Here is a 6,862-nt window from a genome sequence, read left to right as displayed (position 1 = left end):
CCCGGTTCTGTGAGCGGCTCGAGCAGGTTCACACCCCGGGAGGGGACGGTGGGCCTCTCACCTGGACCCACGTCCGACAGAGGCTGTGGGTAACCTGGGCACCTGCCAGTGGGGACGGCGTCTGAAGTGGGGGGCAGTCTCGTGGGACCGCGCCGTTCCCAGTGGGCTATGATGCTGGCTCTGGGCAGATGGTGTCAGAACGGAGTTCCGTCGTAGGACACCCGTGGAGGTCACAGAGTTGCCTGGAGGGACCCGACACCGGTCTGAGCGGCAGCACGAGGCTGCAAAGCCGGAGCACGGGGGGAGCGGAGCTGCGCGGGAGGAGCCGGAGGCGGGAGGAGCCGGAGCTGCGCGGGAGGAGCCGGAGCGCGGGAGGAGCCGGAGGCGGGAGGAGCCGGAGCTGCGCCGCAGGACCGCCTTCTCCCTCCGCTCCCGGCAGCAAATGCGGTCGTCCTCATTGGCCCTCGCTTTCACTGCAAGTCAAACCGGCGCAAGCCCAGCTGCGTCTGGGAGGGGACGCGAGGTTCTCCAGGGGCAGACGGGAAGTGGCCACACCCAGACCCGCGACGGAAGAGATGCTGGATGACTTAGTGTGTCCCCTGCTGGCACGACGCTTAAACGTTCACATGGCAAATATGCCAACTGACTTGACCTGGGGTTTTTTGCAAAATATAATCCACACACCATAAAACTCACCCTTTTCAAAAAGGTGGTTTTTCCGTGGTATTCCGTGGTTTTTCGCCATCATTACTACATTTTGTGATACATTTAAAAATAGGGACATTTGTTGGGGCGCCCGGGTGGCTCAGTCAGTTGAGCATCTGACTTTGGCTCAGGTCATGATCTCACAGTTGGTGGGTTCGAGCCTCATGTTGGGCTCTGTGCTGACAGCTCGGAGCCTGGAGCTGCTTCAGATTCTGTTTCTCCCTCTCTGCCCCTCTCCTGCTTGTGATCTCTCTCTTTCAAAAACAAATAAACATTTAAAAAATTTGTTTTTCAATGGAGACTTTTGAGTCCTTCAACTTTGTTTTTTGTGAGGATTGACTCGGCTCCTCTGATCATCTGATCTTTTTATAGGAATTCTGGAATCAGCAGGGCTGTTTCCTCAAAGTGGGTGGCAAAGACTTGGCAAGAATTGCATTGAATCCATAGATCAATTGGGGAAGATTTAGTTTCATTGATTTTCTTCATTGCTTTTTATTCCTTATTTCATGTACCTCCTTTCCAATATGATTTACTTCTTTCTGCTTATTTTGGCTACAAGCTAATCGTTAAAAATTTTTTTAAGTTTGTATATTTATTTCAAGAGAGACAGAGAGAGTGCGCAGGGGAGGGGCAGAGAGCGAGGGCGAGAGAATCCCAAGCAGGCTTCTCACAGACAAGGCACCCTGTCTGTGCAGAGCCCACGGTGGGGCTCAAGCTCATGCACCATGAGATCACGACCTGAGGTAAGACCAAGAGTCAGATGCTTAACCACCTGAGCCCCCGGGAGTCCCTACAACTTAGTCTTAAAGTGGAAGCTCAGCTTGTTGATTGGGCTCCTTCTCCATTTCCAGCCATACATTTCCCTTCAAAGGCCGCTGTGGCTGTCGGCTCTCCGGCGCTTTGAGCAAATGGACAAACTTGTGTCCGTGCTTCAGGATGTGAAGTTTTTGCTTTCATTCATCTTGAAATAGTTTCTGATTTTATTTGGAATTACGTCCTTAACAATCGATTATTTAGGAATGTGTTGTTCAATTTCCATGTATTCGTGAGTGTCCTCAATTTCTCCACCTTGCTCATTTCTAGTTTTCTTCTCTGCTGGTCAGAGAACACGCTGTGTGTGATGCCAGCCTGCCCCTCGTGCCTTGTTAGTGGCCCAGCACACGGTCATCCCCCAAGAACGTCTCCCACCAGAGTCCGTGTGCCCTGCGGCTGCATGGGGCTCTGTGGTGTCTACTAGACCTTCTTGTTTTATATGGGTGCTCAAGTCCTCTGTTTCCGTCATGGCCTCTGCTTGGTTCTTCTCCCTTTCTCAACAGCACGACACTGATTTCAGCAGCTGCTGCTACTGGTGAATTGTCTATTTCTTCCTTCAGTTTTTGCTTCATGTGTTTTGGGGCTCTTTTTAGGTGCAGATATGTCAGAAACTGTTACATCTTTTCAATGGGTTCATTCTTTCAGACTTAGAAAATGTTCTTTTTTATGTCTAGAAACAAACTTTCCTTTAAAGTGCACTATGATCACCAGTCCTGCTGTCTTGGTTCCTGGCACGTGGTGTCCTTTCTTCTCTCCTCCTGCCTTTGGTCTGCTTGCTCCTCTGTACGTGGCCTAGAGGTGCCGCGCTGCTGTTTGCCTTCTGTGTCTAATGTAATTTTTGTTCCTTCTATCCTGCTGTCTTCTGTGTTAAATATTTCTAGCATTCCATTTTAATTTCCTTGTCATCTCCGTCTATGTTGTTCTGAGTTATTTTCTTTGTGTTTGCCCTGAGGATTACAGTTAATATCTTGACTTGTATGAATCTAGTTCAGAATGACACCTTTAATTTCAGTGGCATTAAGACGTCTTTGCTCCTGTAAGCCACCTTCCCTCCCCACGCCTTTGTGCATACATGTTACATCTTTATACATTGAAGACCCTCACAGAAGATCTATACTATTGCTGCATGCACTTGTCTTTTGAATCAGCTAAAAGAAAAAAAAATTACAAACAAAAAAACTTACATTTATACAGTCTTTCATATTTATTTACATATTTCTTTTACTGGTGTTCTTTATTTCTTCACATGGAGTTGAGTCACTGTCTAGTGACCTTTCCGTGTGAAGAACTCCCTTCAGGATTTGCTTTAGGAACGCTCCTCTGGGGACAGTGGTAGCAATGAGCTCCCTCAGTGTTGTTCTGCTTTTTATTCATCTTAGAATGTCTTAATTTCTTTATTTTTTTAATGTTTATTCATTTTTAGAGAGAGACAGAGAGAGAGCAAGCAGGGGCGGGAGAGAGAGAGGGGGAGACACAGAATCCAAAACAGGCTCCAGGCTCTAAGCTGTCAGCACAGAGCCCGACGTGGGGCTTGAACTCATGAACTGTGAGATCATGACCTGAGCTGAAGTCAGATGCTTAACCACGCATGGGCCCCATTTTCTCCCTTAAGTTTGAAGGATAGTTTCTCTGTAGAATCCCTGGTTGATAGCTGTGTTCTTTGAGCACCTCGAAGATGTCCTCCAATGGCCTTCTGGCCTCCGTGACTTCCAATGTGAAGTCAGCACATCATCCACTGAGGGTCTCTGACCCGGATCACTGAGGGTCCCTTCTCTCTTGCTGTTTCCAATGCTCTCTCTTCACAGCCTTTGGCAGTTTGATTCTGCTGTTTCTTGGTGTGGATCTCTTTGAGTTTGTCTGCATTGGGGTTCTCTGAGCTTTTTGGTTCTATAGATGGATTTTCATCAAACTTGAGACACTTTCAGCCATTATTTATTTGCATGTTCTTTCTGACCCTTTACCCTCCCTCTCCTTCTGGAACCCCCATTACGTCTTGGTAATGAGTCATTTCTGAGTCTCTGTTTGTGTCTCCTTCATTTTTTCCTTTCTTTCCCTCAGACTGGAGACTCTCAGCCGACCTGCCCTGGGGTTTGCTGATACCTCTCCACCTGCTCAGACGCGCCCTTGCCCCTTAGCGACTGTTCCACTGCCTGTCCTTTCAACTCCTGAAGGGGTCTTTGGTTCTCTCTCACAGCGTCCACACCTACACCGGTATCGTCCGTTTGGGGGGACGAAGCTCTTGCGCTTCCCTTTAGTTTATAGACATGATTATATTTGTTCTTGGAAGGAGCTGATTTAAAGTCTCCGTCCTTGTCTGGGTTTCCTCGGGGATTATTTCTGTTGATTGGTCTCCACCCGTGCATGGATCATACTTCTTGTCACCTGCACACCTCACAGTTTCTGTTGAAAATGGAACATTTTAAATACTATAAAGCGGCAACTCTGAAAATCAGATTCTTCCTCCTCCCCAGGGTTTGCTTTTTTGTCATCGCTGTTCGTTCCTATTGCTGCCATTGTCACCATTTATTTAGTGACTTTTCTCAACTGCTTCTCTGAAGTCTGTATTCTTTGTCATCTTTGGCCACTAAGGCCTCTGTGTGGTTACTTCGTGATCAGAGAATGATGGGACAGAGATTTCTCAAACGCTTTGAATCTGTGTCTCCCAGCCTTTGCCAAAGGGTCCTCTGTGAATGTTGGGCATGCCTTCAACGCCGGCCGGAGGGCTGACTGCTCTGCCCCAGGCGTCTGCACGTAGGAAGCCCCAAGACCAGTCAGAAGGGGGAGCTTCCTTGGGTGTTTCCCGCACACGCTCCTTGCGGGAAGTGCACGCAGCCCCACACGGGCAGGTGCCTCCTAGCTCCCCAGGGATCCCTCAGGTTTTCAAAACCCTGGTGGACGTCTCATCCCCCAGATTTTCCTGTTACACTTTTCAGGTATTGTGATGCTTGCCTCCACTCTTATCCACCAACTCACACAGCTGCAAAGCTAAACAACTCTCGGCGATTTTTTGCGGCAGACACTTGCGGGGAACGGCGGCTGGTGCCGTACAAGCTCTGAGTCAGGCCAAGACGGCCTCGTGCGCGCCGTCCCCCACGCAGGCCGCATCACGACACCCACTTCCGCCCAACCCCTCCGCCCCTTCCGCTGAGCACTGGGCTTCTGGGTTTCGCTGTAATTGGAGGCTGTTATGTGTTCTTTAGGCTACTGTGGAGCCACAGGAAGGAGTCTGAGAAAAGGCAAGAAACTATTCTGATGGGGACTCAGCTACTTTTGTAAAATAAAGTTCTCCAGATGGCTGCCAATATTGGGCTAATTGCACGGGTCTGAAACAGCCGATTCTGGTCGTGTCTGCCAGCTTTCTCCTTGCTTTACAGAAGGGGGAGTTTGGGGAAGCCCGTCTACCATTTTCGCGGACCTCACTCAGCTTGACGTTTAGGAGCTCTGCCCCGTCGAGGTGAGGCCCCCTCACAGCGGGACCAGCAGCAAATGCTCATGGACAACCTGAGCCCCAAGCTTGGGTGGGCCCTGGGGAGGGCCCCCTCCTCCCCTATCTGGAGGGCCTCCCCTGCCGGCTTCGGCTCCCAGGGTCCTCCTTCTCCTCCGCATGCACAGCATGTGCCAGAGGTAAAGCTCTGTCTGCAGCATGAAGAACTGTCTTCTAGAAGAAGACCCAAACCGGCCACGCTGGCCCTTGAAATTGCACGTCTGTCCTCCAGAACTGTGAGAACATTTTTATTGTTTGTAAACCATCCAGCCTACGGGGGTTTGTTCTAGAAGCCCAGGCTGAAAACGCAGGGTGGGAGCAGTGCAACCTGCCCTATGGATCTGGGGTGCACCTGAGCCGATTCTCTGAAGCAAATGTCTCCTGGCCCTGCCCCTGGGGAGAGCCCTGCTCCACTGGGCGCGGGGAACCCTGGCCGGGTCGCCTCCCTCCGGCTGCCGCGGGGCTCAGTCAAGTAACCGAGATGAAAGTCTGTGCAAATCACGAAGAACAGGCCGGAAGTTCGGGGTGACGTTCCTCACTTAGGGCTTGATGTCATCTGTCCTCCATGTCTCCTCCAGTTGTCACACTGCCTTTCAGCTGCTGTCACCGTCACCCACAGGGTGAGAGGCTCCGAGTCCTTCCTGGCAGCCTGTGCCTTGGGAGGCCAGGTCCCCGGGACAGTGTGAGGGCTACTTGCCAGCGGCCACCTGAGCCACATGTCACCTGGCCCAGGGGACACATGCCTCAAGCCCATCTGGGCTGCATGGTCCCGTGTCCTCATGAGGACAGGCACTTCTTCCTCAGCTGGATCTGTCCCAATAATTAGGAATCACATCCGGCCGGAAGCTGCAGCCTGGAGAGTTAAGGGGTCTCCTTGCAGAAATCCAAGATGGACGGGCGCCTGGGGGGCTCGGTCAGTTGAGTATCTGACCTCAACTCAGGTCATGATCCCAAGGTTCGTGAGTTTGAGCCCTGCGTCGGGCTCTGTGCTGACAGCTCAGAGCCTGGAGCCTGTTTCGGATTCTGTGTCCCCTCTCTGCCCCTCCCCTGCTCATGCTCTGTGTCTCTCACTCTCAAAAATAAAATTAAAATTAAAAAAAAAAGTTCAAGATGGAATTTCCCCTGGCTTACCATTTAATCAGGAGATGCTCGCCGAGTCTCCACTGCTTTTGAGCTGGGATGTGAGGGGCAGGGGTGGAGATGGGCCGAGCTGGCTTGGGTCCTCCGACAAGCTCATGGGGTCGCCGGGCGGAGCAGCCAGGAGCACCAGAGAGGAGGACGATCCTGATGTCGGAGCAGGCGGCCGGCCAGCCCCTCCACTCCCAGCAAAGGCTGCTCTGTCCCCCCGCCTGGAGGTCCTGCGTCTGACCGGGGGGAGGTGGCCCGGGGCTCCCACCAGGCCCGGCTCGTCCGGGAGCGAGGCTCCGAGAGCCCACGGCCGGGGCATCAGGCAGAACGCCTCCCGCCACAAAAAAGTGTGTGTGTTTGCAGAAAAAGGAAGTGGGGACCGAAATCCCAACTCACAACTTCCTGGTTTCTAACCAATCACAGGGGCTTGCCTGCTTCTAGAAAACTCTGAATTCCTGGAAGCGCACCGCAGAGCTGGAAAGGCCAGACCTGTGGCGTTATGGGAATGCAAGGTAAGACAGCAGAGAGATCCGGCTACACACCGTCTTGGTTTTGGCCCAGGGAGCCCCCCCCCAGCCCCTCCCCACAAATGGAAGAGAGGACTTGTGTTGATCGTCACTCGCGCCACTGGCTGTTTTGTCGTTGGCGGCCACGCCTCGTATCCCCAAGATCATACTTGTTATTTAACAGGGTCTTGGGGATCATCCCCTAACTCGGTCTTCACCGTGGCTC

At 52.0% G+C, this 6,862-nt stretch overlaps 1 long non-coding RNA gene across 1 annotated transcript; it reads right to left on the bottom strand.

The window, feature by feature from the left end:
* Positions 1-5,234: 5,234 nt before the first annotated feature.
* On the bottom strand, positions 5,235-6,560 carry LOC115303343. Its single transcript, XR_003913987.1, has 2 exons — positions 6,134-6,560; positions 5,235-5,657 (listed from the first exon to the last, which is right to left on the bottom strand). It is a non-coding gene; the product is annotated as an uncharacterized LOC115303343 (long non-coding RNA).
* Between the last annotated feature and the right edge of the window lie 302 nt (positions 6,561-6,862).

The sequence above is a fragment of the Suricata suricatta genome, chromosome 10 (assembly GCF_006229205.1).
Source record: "Suricata suricatta isolate VVHF042 chromosome 10, meerkat_22Aug2017_6uvM2_HiC, whole genome shotgun sequence".
Taxonomy (NCBI): domain Eukaryota; kingdom Metazoa; phylum Chordata; class Mammalia; order Carnivora; family Herpestidae; genus Suricata; species Suricata suricatta.
Note: the sequence above shows the minus strand (reverse complement) of the source record. Positions and strands in the feature narration are given on the sequence as shown.